Here is a 10,882-nt window from a genome sequence, read left to right on the forward strand (position 1 = left end):
GGAGTAGATGATTGATGATAGTAATTATATGTGGCAAGTACAATGAGTGTACTAGTGCACCTATTTTCACTTACAAAGTGCAAGTAATTTTACCTAGTTAACATATTCGTGCACTTAGTTATATCGACAGGTGCACTTAGTATTGATGCTCAGTGTAAATTTACTTGCACTTATTGTACATTTTACATGCACTTATAATACATTTTCTTGCATGTAATTTTGTCTTGTTAACATTCATTGATCGGATGCACCTACTTTCACCAACAAGTGCATGCAATGTCTGTACTTTCACCTACAAGTGCATGTAAATATATGTAATACTTAAGTTATAAAAGTATAATTTCGCAACGTTACTATATTTACTTAATAATTATTATGGTAATTAAGGAATTTATTGCATAGATATTAGTATAATTGACTAATAATTATTATGAAAATTAAGTTAATTACAATTAAACATGTGTCGTTAAATTTTTCATAATTATAATTAATTTTTTGATTTTTTGATAATATATATATATATATATATATATAGAATCGCACTCTGGTGCGAATGCTTCGCCCAGGCGCGAAATAGGAATGAATTCTGTTCGTCCACGTGTCCAGATCTAATGGATGAGAAACACTGATTTTTTTAAAAAAATGCGGTGGCATTTTCGTAAATAATTGAACATCGAAGTGCAAGTAAAATGTATTACAAGTGCATGTAAAATGTATTATAGGTGCAAGTAAAAATTTACATAAAGCATCAATACTTAGTTGCACATATAGTTCTAAGTAGTTGCACCTATAGTTCTAAGTAGTTGCACACATAGTTATAAGTAGTTGCCCCTAAGTGTATGAATGTTTGCGAGTGGTTTTCAGGGGTATTACTACCCGCTGAACTCAGATCAATGAATGTTAACAAGGAGAAATTACATGCACTTATAGGTGAAAGTACGTGCACCTATAGTTATAAGTAGTTGCACCTATAGTTATAAATAGTTGCACATATAGTTATAAGCACACCCAGGTGCATGAATGTTTGCGGAAAGTGAATGCTAACAAGGCCAAATTACATGCACTTATAGGTGAAAGTAGGTGCACCTATAGTTATAAGTAGTTCCACCTATAGTTATAAATAGTTGCACATATAGTTATAAGCACACCCAGGTGCATGAATATTTGCGGAAAGTGAATGCTAACAAGGCAAAATTATATGCACTTATAGGTGAAAGTAAGTGCACTTGTAAGTGATTTTACTTGTACTTCGATGTTCAATTATTTACGAGAATGCCACCGTATTTTTTTAAAGTTATTAGATCTGGACACGTGTCGCGCGCTGATTCGTTCGCATTTCCCTCCTGAGCACTTATTCGCACCTGAGTGCATCCCTATATATATATATATATATATATATATATATATATATATATATATATATATATATATATAGGGTCCGGATCAGGTGAGGACCTAATCTTAGGTGAGGACGTGAGGACTAATCTAGACCATTAAATCAGAATGATGTATGGCTGAGAATAAAAGGAACAAATCACACGGATTAAGAAAACAAATCCCTTTAAAATATTAAAATATATAAATTTAAGGTAAATTGGTCTTATTAAAAGATGTGAATTCCTATACAAAATGTTGTGCATTCCTATACTGAGTATTGTGAATCGATATCTTTATTGTTGTGCATTCAAACCCCACCAAAGAAATTCTACAGTGGACATCCAATGTCCTTACGATGCACTGAACTATGTGCTATAATGCACAACTCTCTAGCCTACGGTGCAGAACTTAAACACTAGGTTGCACAATCAGCACACACGAATGCACAATTGTACTACCAGGAATTTGTACATATACACGACCATCCAAATATAGACAATATTATACACAAAAGAACAAGCGAAAAAAAATAAAAATACTGATTAGTTTGCATGAGCGAACACTCAATCAATGATGAAGAAATCGCGGCTCCAAATTGCAACGATGATGATCCAAGAAAATAGGAAACCAATTTGGCAAGGAATACACATGTGTTCACACTTAAAAAAAAAAAAAAAAAGACACTACTACTCCACTTTAACAAAAAAGTCAATCCATGTCATCTCAGGAACTCAAATCTGGGCCATCCAAATAAAAAATACAAACGCACAAGATTAGTCCTCACGTTCTCACTTAAGGATGAGTCATCATTTGATCCTTTATATATATAGGGGAGGCTTCAAGTGAGAACCATTTGTTAGGTAGGAACATAAGAACAATCAAAGCCCATCCAAAATTTGATAATCAATGGACAAGATCATAATTAAAATTTTAATTAGCAGAATAACTGTAATTAATTACAGGTGTTAATGATACAATCCTCTTCAACATCCACTTAAAATAGAAAGATTTCATCCTGATATTTTCCTTGATTTTAGGTGTCCAAAACTAAGGAAGTATTGTTTAGAAGTTTGGAATCAATTAGGAGAATACAACTAGATTGGCATGCGTAAGGTGTCGACGGCAGGGAAAACACAACAAATGCATTCCAACGTTACATCGAAAACATGGACGCCGCCGTCAATGAAGGTAATGTAATTTAATTTTAGCTGTTAGAAAATAATGTGTGGCTCAAATTAAAACATTGACCATTCCTGCATTAGTTTGGCATGCATGTACACGTCTCTCCGTCTTTAGTGCTTCTTCTCATTTTTGCCGCAACATTTGTTGTCCTTTAGAGTATAAATTAGGCTTTGAATTTGCTTTGTAATTCATCCCTTACATCAATTGAATTCTTTCTTTTTCTTGTCTTTTTCCTCACATAGATAACATATATTCTCTTTGAGTTATAATATATATTATATATTTCCCATTTTATTATATTCTTTGTCATTTATATTTTTCCCTATTATTTAACTTCTATAATTCTCAATTTTCGATTCTTCGCTTCCGCATTATTCCGCTATATTCCTAACAAGTGGTATCAGAGCGGTTTAATTGAGAGTTATTTTCCAAAGATGTCAACTGTTACCAAGTTCGATATCGAGAAGTTCGACGGGAAAATTAGCTTTTTCTATCTGGAAGGTTCAGATGGAAGCCGTTCTAACCCAGAACGGTTTGAAGAAAGCGCTAGCTGGGAAGAAGAAGAAACCGGCTACAATGACAAATGAAGATTGGGAAGATCTGGATGACAAGGCACGTTCAACCATTCTTTTGTGCCTGTCTAAAGAGGTTCTACGTGAGGTGTTAAGTGAGACGACTGCGTCAGATTTATGGTCCAAGTTGGATACGCTTTACATGGCCAAAACTCTGGCGAACACGCTACGCCTGGAGGAGCGTCTGTACACAATCGTATGACGGAAGGTACTTCTATTAAATCTCACTTGGATGAATTCAATTCTATTTATTGGACTTGGAAATATTGATGTTATAATTGAAGATGAGGATCGCGCTGTTTTATTGCTTGTTTCTCTCCCTAGATCATACAAGCATTTCAAAGAAATTATGCTGTATGGTAATAGTAGTGACACCCTTACTTTCGACAATGTTAAGTCAAACCTATTGTCCAAAGAAAAGTTTGACTTTGAAATTAAGTCTGAGGACAAAGGTGAAGGCTTGACTGTAAGGGGTCATTCACTTGAAACAGAGAGTAGCAATAAAAAATCTAGATCCAAGTCCAACAAATCTTGTAAGTACTGCAAGAAGCATGGTCATGATGTGATGAATGCTTCAAGCTGAAAAACAAGCAAGAGAGAGAAAAGAAGTCGCTGAGCTAGTGTTGTTGAAGTGATTCAGATGGTGATGTGTTGTTGTCTGTTAGCTCCGGTGAGAAACGGAGTGGAAACCGAGTGGATTTTGGACTCTGGTTGTACATTCCACATGTGTCCCACAAAGATTGGTTCATTTCTCTGGAACCGGTTGATGGTGGAGTTTGTCTTGCTGGGTAATGATACCAATGCAAGGTTAGTGGAATTGGAAGTGTTCAGATTAAAACTCATGATAACGTTGTCAGGACTCTTACCAATGTCCGGTATATTCTGATTTGAAACGCAATCTGATATCATTGGGCACCCTGGAATCTCTGGGGTGCAAGTACACAGCTGAAGGTGGAGTTCTAAAGGTCATCAAAGGCTCTTTTGTTCTCATGAAAGCTTCTCGTTCGGGAAGCTTGTACGTCTTGCATGGCAGTACTGTGACAGGTTCAGTAGCGGTATCCTCATCGATGGTCTGATGCGGATCTCACTCAATTATGGCATATGCGTCTGGGGCATATGAGTGAGAAAGGCATGCATCTCCTGAGCAAAAAGGCCTCCTTGGTGGTTCAGGTACGAGTAAATTACAATTTTGTGAGCATTGTATTTTTGGGGAAACAAAAGAGGGTTAGTTTCTCTACTGCTACACACCGTACCAAAGATGTTTTGGAATATATACATTCTGATTTATGGGGACCAACTAAATTCCAGTCCCTGGGAGGCTGTAGATATTTTATGTCTATTATTGATGACTTTTCTCGCAAAGTCTGGGTCTATTTCCTGAAACACAAAAATCAGGCATTTTCTATTTTCAAGAAGTGGAAAATACTTGTTGAGACTCAGACAGGTAAAAAAGTCAAGAAGCTCAGGACAGACAATGGCTTGGAGTTCTGTGAGTCAGATTTCAATGACTTTTGTGCGGCAAATGGAATTGCCAGGCACAAGACCTTGCCTTGGTAAACCCCAACAGAATGGTGTTGCCGAACGTTTGAACAGGACTCTATTGGAAAGAGCTCGTTGTATGCTCTCTAATGCTGGGTTATGGAAACGGCGTGATTTTTGGGCCGAGGCCGTTTCTACTGCTTGCTATTTGGTAAATAGATCTCCACATTCATCCCTTGATTTCAAAATTCCAGAGGAAGTGTGGTCAGGTAATCCTGTTGACTACTCTATCTTAAGAGTTTTTGGATGTCCTGCTTATGCTCATTCCAGTACGGGTAAATTAAACCCGAGAGCTGTCAAATGCATTTTCCTTGGTTATGCTTCTGAGTCAAAAGGGTATCGTCTATGGTCTCCTGATTCTCGGAAAATCATTCTGAGTCGAGATATCACTTTTGATGAAAATGCACTACTTTCTTCTGGAAAAGTTCCCAGTACAGGTGAGACGCAAAGTACTGGTGAGAAGGTGGAGTTTGAGTTCAGGCCTATTGATAGTGTTACTACTGCTGATGGTAATACTAAAGATGATGCATCTACTAGCACTGCACCTCTCGTCGAGCCACAACGAGAGTATTCCATTGCTATGGATCGTCCTAGGAGGACAATTAAAAAACCTGCTAGGTACGCTAGTGACGATGAAACCAATATGGTTGCTTATGCTCTTTCAGTCACATAGGAAGTTGATGGTGATCCATCCTGCTATTATGAAGTTCTTCCTGTTGTTAAGTTCAAGTAGTGCTTGAGTTTAGTCGGCTATTCCAGTTGTTAATTCCCGCAGTGAATTTGATCCAAGGTGGAGATTGTTAGAAAATAATGTGTGGCTCAAATTAAACATTGACCATTCCTGCATTAGTTTGGCATGCATGTACACGTCTCTCCGTCTTTAGTGCTTCTTCTCATTTTTGCCGCAACATTTGTTGTCCTTTAGAGTATAAATAGGCTTTGAATTTGCTTTGTAATTCATCCCTTACATCAATTGAATTCTTTCTTTTCTTGTCTTTTTCCTCACATAGATAACATATATTCTCTTTGAGTTATAATATATATTATATATTTTCCCATTTTATTATATTCTTTGTCATTTATATATTTTCCCTATTATTTAACTTCTATAATTCTCAATTTTCGATTCTTCGCTTCCGCATTATTCCGCTATATTCCTAACATTAGCAAATGCAGCCACTAAGTCGACCAACAGCAAATAAACGCCGGCAATAACTATGATCCTCTCTTTCCGGTTGGGTTTGGACTCACCTCTAAAGTATGGCATAAGGCTTATGGGGTTAGAGTTTTAGCATTCATTATGTTGATGTGGAGCTTATTATAGTTAATAATGAGCAGAACAAGTCGTAAAAATATGATAATGTAATACATAATGAGCAGAACAATTTTACTTAATAGGTTACGGTGTGCATTTGAGTTAAAGTGTGTGTGCCATAGCGAGCAAAAGTAATGAGTGCATAAAGAGAAATAAAACAGGTCGATGTGATAGACTATGGTGTGCACTTGGATTGTGTTGTGTGTGCACTTGGGTCAACGAGTTTGTGTCATGATACTCAAGAAAACTGATATACGACATACCGTGTGCACTTAGGATAACGAATGTGTGCATGCACCGAAACCAGATTGGCGTTAAAGACTATATTGTGCACTTGGGTTAAACTGTGTGTGCCGTAACGTTAATAATGAGTATGTGGATGAAAAGACACAAAATAAGTTGGTGTGCACTTAGGTTGATAGATTAGGGTGTGCACTTGGGTTGATCTGTGTGTGCCATAATTTGCAGAATTAGTTCGAGTATGAAAAGACGTTAAACATTTTGGTGTGCACTTGGATTGTGTTATGTGTGCCATAATGTGCAAAACTACTGGAAAAATGAATTCACGAAAACCGGATTGATGTTAAAGACTATGTTGTGCACTTGGGTTAAACTGCGTGTGCCATAACGTAAATAATGACTGTGTGGATGAAAAGGCGTAAAACAAGTTGGTGTGAACTTGGGTTGACTGTGTACACATGGGTTACACTGTGTGTGCCATAATTTGCAGAATTAATATGTGTAAGAAAAGATGTTAAATATTTTGGTGTACGTGCACATGGATTGTGTTGTGTGTGTGCACTTAAATAGAATTGTGTGTGGATACGTTATAAATAGGTTGGGATGGGCATGGGGAGGATTTTCGATTCCCAGTGGGATCGGGACGGGGACGGGGAGTGTGGGAGAAAGTCAGCGGAGGGGATCGGGAGTATGCTTCCCGCCCCGCCTTGCCGTTGACATCCCTAATTGGTGCCTAGGCACCCACGTATTTTTTTTTTATTTTTATTTTTTAACAATTTGGTTTAATTTTTTTTAAAATTTTTTTAAGACTAGATAATTATAAAACTATTTAATACTCTAATAGTTAATACTAAAATATTAAATATTAACCTAAAAAACAATTAGAGTTTGAACCATGTCGTACTAATGATGTTGATTGGTGACTATATAATGTTGAGAATATTTATCCATGGTCGGTTGAATATAACATTCATGACAACATGTATGGTCAACTTAACTTGTTGAATGAATCATAATTATGAACACAACAATTCATCACTCTCTTTTAGTTGCAAGCATATTATTATTACTATATTTATTCTTAAATTTTTACGTATTAAGTAATATTATTTTATAAATAATTTGACTATAAATTATTTAACATTATTAATGTAGTCATAAATTATTTTATCTTATTATAATACAACTAAAGAATAATTACTAATCTTATCTAAGTAAAAAAAAAATGTACTGATTATGTAATTATTACTAATTTCATTACTTTTTTGATTCCTAATAAATAAACATTTATTTTTCATTATTAGTAAACACTAATTACAAATAATTTTTAATTACATTTAACTTTCTAAATTATTATGTAATAATTACTACATACTAATTAACTAACTATTATGCTTTATAAATGATTAAGGAATGAATGAGGTTAACAGCAAGTATACATATATTGATATAATACTACCTATTTTCCATTATTGTTACAATACTATACATATACACGTATAATAACATCGTTTTTTACCTTTAAAATATTTTTCCCAAAAAAACTAACATGCATTCTGGAAGTCCATTTTTCTTCATCAAACACGAGTTCCATGATACTCTTTTCCTATCTATGCATACTTTTCAAATGCATCCTATTTTGTATCCCAGAGAAAAATTACACTCAACCTTGTTTATTATTCCTAAGATTTGTGAACCTTATGTATAATGCTTAAACTTTAACAATGTGAGAATAATTTATGTAATTCTTAATGCTTAGTTTTTCTTTTCTGATAAAATGGAGGTGTTTTTATAATAAATACTTTTTTTTTTAATACTACGGACTTTATTACATTGTATTATAATAAATACTTAGATTTTGTGCAACTATACTAATCTACTAATTATCTCTCATCTTTTCTTCTACTATAATAAAGTAGAATCTAATAGTTCCACCTAATTGTTGTTCAGATAAGTAAATCAAAATATAAAATATTATATCTGAATTATTCTCTAATATCACATTTAATAATATATTCAATACATGAAATTTAAATGGAAGATGAGTAGATGACTTTTGAAGACTAAACATTAATTTTGAAATGAATACTTCTATAAACATAACACTATAAATAAGTCATCACTCTTCACAATTCATGAAACAAGTTCATGTATACGGAGGAGAAAGACTGAAATGATGGGCGAACTAGGCTGTGGAGGGCAGCAGTGCCTGCCTGTCTAGAATTGAAAGTTTTGAAAACACTAGATTGCACTTTTACAGGGAGCTGTGTTGAATCTGTAAAAGGAGGAAAAATAATGAAGTGTACAATTTTCTGCATTTCAATTGAAAAATTATGAATATACAATTTGTAATCCCCTAAACAATTTGTTATTTATTAATGTAGTTCATTTATTTTAATTTTCATTCTTTTATTTCGTTTCATTAATATTTATATATTTTTCATTTCTTTAATATTTGTATATTTGTATTATATTGTAATCTTAAAGACCGTGCATCACACACGAACATATATACATTTATGTTTTATTTCTATAACTACTTAAAGTAACCATTTTAAAAAGATTATAATCTTATTTTTTCCCGTGCATCGCATAGGTTAATTACTAGTTGTAATAAGTTTTGTTGGAACAACACCGTACAATCTAATGTTGATTTTGTGAGATATATTAGGCTATTGTTATTTGTATTCCTAGTCTACAGGGTTAAGTTACGATAGTTTAGTTGTGTTAGTATATTGTACCTATCCTGTAACAGTTTGAATCTAATTGCAACATTCATCGATTTATGTGTGAGTTATTGTAATAAAATATGCGATATTGGACGATAAGAATAATAATCACACATTTAACAAAAAATATAAAATGCATGAAAGTAAATTAATAGTGATACTTGAATTTGGTTTGTATGTGTAACACGGAAGTCATCACTTTCATTTAGTCATCTGAATTGAGACTCTCATCCCAGAGCGTCAAACAAAAGATCCTTCATTTTGTCTCGAGGATGACTCATAAACACTATTCCCTCGTTTCCCACATCGTCCAAAATTGCCAGAAAGTCAGCATACTTATTATCTTCCATCATAACCGTACCCCTAGATTTTTACAATAAGCAATTACAGACAACTCATGATTCGTGTTTACATACCCTTGAATGATCTTAACCATAGCCTCCAAGTCCAACTCTACCACAACGTTACGCCAACCCCTTCTCTCGCAAGCCGATTACACTCCTTGAGCTCCCAAAGTTCAATAGTGAAAATTATTGGTCAATCCAATTTTCATATTGACCTTGTGAACCATCTATGATACCAAGATGGTCGCTAACGAAGCTATGTACCCCTTCCCCACCCACTTGCCAACCCCAAGGTTGCTTTCATCACCTCATCAATATTGATGAGTTTAAACTAGGCCAACCATATATCCCTCCCTTGATGAGGACCAATTAACTCACCTCAAGCTACCACCCTCTATAATGCCCCTTTTGATAAAGAAATTACCCGCATCTTCCATCAACCATGTAGGCCTCCTCACTATTAACTAAACATTTACTCCGTAATAAAAAGTACCAATAAAAACTTTTGGGATAGCTAGAAGGGTCACTGCTATGTACACCTTACTAGTTTTATGACCTATAAAATTTTTTGATGAACGACAACAAATAATTAAATGACATCCTTATCTATAAGGATTCATTGGCTTGCCTGGCCTATAACTTTTGTTAGCATGGCCACAATAAACTCCATAATTGCCTAAACATCGTTGCTTATTATTTTAAGATTCATTAATGGAGAAAATAGTAGAGGTTTGGTACATTTGGCTTTGAATATAAAAATCCTTTGGTGAGATGAAGTCAAAAACTCTTTTCCACACATTCTTTGCTACATCGTCCTGGGTTTCTATAAGGAAAGGGAACACGATTACCTATTTTCTTTGTACTATTGAAGATTAATGCAAATTTCTTCCCAATGAAATACAAAGCTAGAATAGCTCAGTTGATTAGAGCGTGTGGCTGTTAACCACAAGGTCGGAGGTTCAAGCCCTCTTTCTAGCGGGTTAGTTTAATAGGTAGGTAAATCAAACTAAGTTGCTCATAGCTGACCGACTCAAATCAAGAAGGCAAATAGGAGTATAGGACCGACTTAAATCAAGAACGCAAATCAAGAAGGCAAATAGGGGTATAGGACCGGGGTAAACCACATCTTAGTCGGCAGAGGATCACAGGTAGGTAAATCAAACTAAGTTGCTCATAGTTGACCGCAAAATAGGACCGACTCAAATTAAAAAGTAAAATAGGCCGACCCAAATCAAGAAGGCAAATATGCCGCTCCGCATTCTTGAATAAACTCTTGAATTAATGAATGCATGTAATATCTTTTGTATTAAATAAAACTATGTTTACAACTATGTTATATTTATTCTTCTCCCAATGTTATATTTATTCTTAGTTCTGTTTATACTTGCCCGCACTACAATTGTCAAGACTTGATCATGGTCCTTCCAAGAGGACCGCGACTGGTTAAATTTTGAATGTTGAAGGACCCTGGGTGGTTAACTTGGACTACGGATGATAACAATTTGAAAGTCGAAGGACCATGAGTTGTAATTTGAAAGTTTAGGACTAAACGTGGCAAAACCACTATACTCTGAGGACCCTAGA

At 34.8% G+C, this 10,882-nt stretch overlaps 1 non-coding gene across 1 annotated transcript; it reads left to right on the plus strand.

Moving 5' to 3' along the window:
• Positions 1 to 10,202: 10,202 nt before the first annotated feature.
• TRNAN-GUU lies at positions 10,203 to 10,276 on the plus strand. The gene has a single exon. It is a non-coding gene; the product is annotated as a tRNA-Asn (tRNA).
• Positions 10,277 to 10,882: the final 606 nt, after the last annotated feature.

This window comes from Ipomoea nil, unplaced genomic scaffold (genome assembly GCF_001879475.1).
Source record: "Ipomoea nil cultivar Tokyo-kokei standard unplaced genomic scaffold, Asagao_1.1 scaffold1853, whole genome shotgun sequence".
Classification (NCBI taxonomy): Eukaryota; Viridiplantae; Streptophyta; class Magnoliopsida; order Solanales; family Convolvulaceae; genus Ipomoea; species Ipomoea nil.